At 33.3% G+C, this 1,130-nt stretch overlaps 1 protein-coding gene across 2 annotated transcripts in view; it reads left to right on the top strand.

Moving 5' to 3' along the window:
* Positions 1-976: 976 nt before the first annotated feature.
* LOC125654689 (mitochondrial inner membrane protease subunit 2-like) overlaps positions 977-1,130 on the top strand; it is a 39,408-nt gene continuing 39,254 nt past the window's right edge. The window contains exon 1 of one of the 2 annotated variants that reach the window (XM_048884712.2): positions 977-1,130. This exon is cut by the window's right edge and continues 88 nt beyond it. The gene's annotated coding sequence lies outside the window, so the exon portion shown is untranslated. The other variant, XM_056144678.1, reaches the window with a different exon arrangement.

Below are 1,130 nucleotides of genomic sequence, written 5' to 3'. Positions count from 1 at the left end.
TCGACGACCTTACCCACTGAACGACGCAGTATACCATATATTACTAAGGAAAATTAACGTACAGGTGAAGTTGAAAATAATACCAGTGAAGTCGTTTCGATTTTTTAAATTTACAAAAAATGCCCTCGTGAAACAAAAATTTCAATTTTTAGAGGAAAACTCGAAAAACATATTCATGCTAAATATATTTTGTTTCACGGAGGCAGTTTTTTTGAAATTCGGGGATATCCCTCCATTTTAACGTTTAAAATCATATAAATCACTTATTGCTTGGTTTAAACTCGAAATATTTTGGCTAATTTTGTCAATACACGTCTTTTAAACTTATTTTCAAAAATTATTGAATCAAGAGATACGTTCCAATTGGTTTTATCATATATTTGAATAACTTAATTTTTTCGATTTTTCTTGCAACACCTTTAGGGAAATTAACTTGAGACGTGCAACACCTTCTTTCATGATCCCCGAGGTAGGGGTTCTGACCCCAGGGCGGGGCTAAACTTAAATAGCATCTTATTCAGTGTTATTGATACTAAATTGAAACTAAATGGATATTTATAAAGAACAGGTAGTCCTTTACAAAAATTGTAAATTTGATGATCCCAGGGGTATGGGGTTTGTGTATTATGGTGGGGACAAACTTAGTATATAGTATTATGACAACGATAGGAGAAGGGGGGCTGGTTTTAATCAGACTGGTACAAACTGTACATTTTTAAAAAAAATGATTCATGCATTTCTTAGAACAAAATGAATACACATTTTAAGGAAAATGAAATCAATTAGGATTATCGTTTACATATAAGTTAAACAAATGACATTGCCTAAATAGAACTTAAACATACAATCATATAAACGCCTTTCTCTGCCATTGGCTTATTGAGAGTAACGAACTACAACTCTGCATGGAGCTAAACGCCTCGTAGTAGAAATGGGGGTGAACCGTCTGAGGGCGAAACGTCCCATTACCCTTTTATCCAACCCCTCTCTTTTTTAGATAACGATTACTTTTTAATATCACACGATCATTCTGTGTAATTTATCGATTTTTGGAGAATGGTGAAATTATAACGAAACACAATATAGATTTATGCTATAACACCGGCATTTTACGACAACCAGAAATGACT

This window comes from Ostrea edulis, chromosome 7, assembly GCF_947568905.1.
Source record: "Ostrea edulis chromosome 7, xbOstEdul1.1, whole genome shotgun sequence".
Taxonomy (NCBI): Eukaryota; Metazoa; Mollusca; class Bivalvia; order Ostreida; family Ostreidae; genus Ostrea; species Ostrea edulis.
The sequence above is the reverse complement of the archived record's forward strand: the minus strand, read 5'-3'. Positions and strand labels throughout refer to the sequence as shown.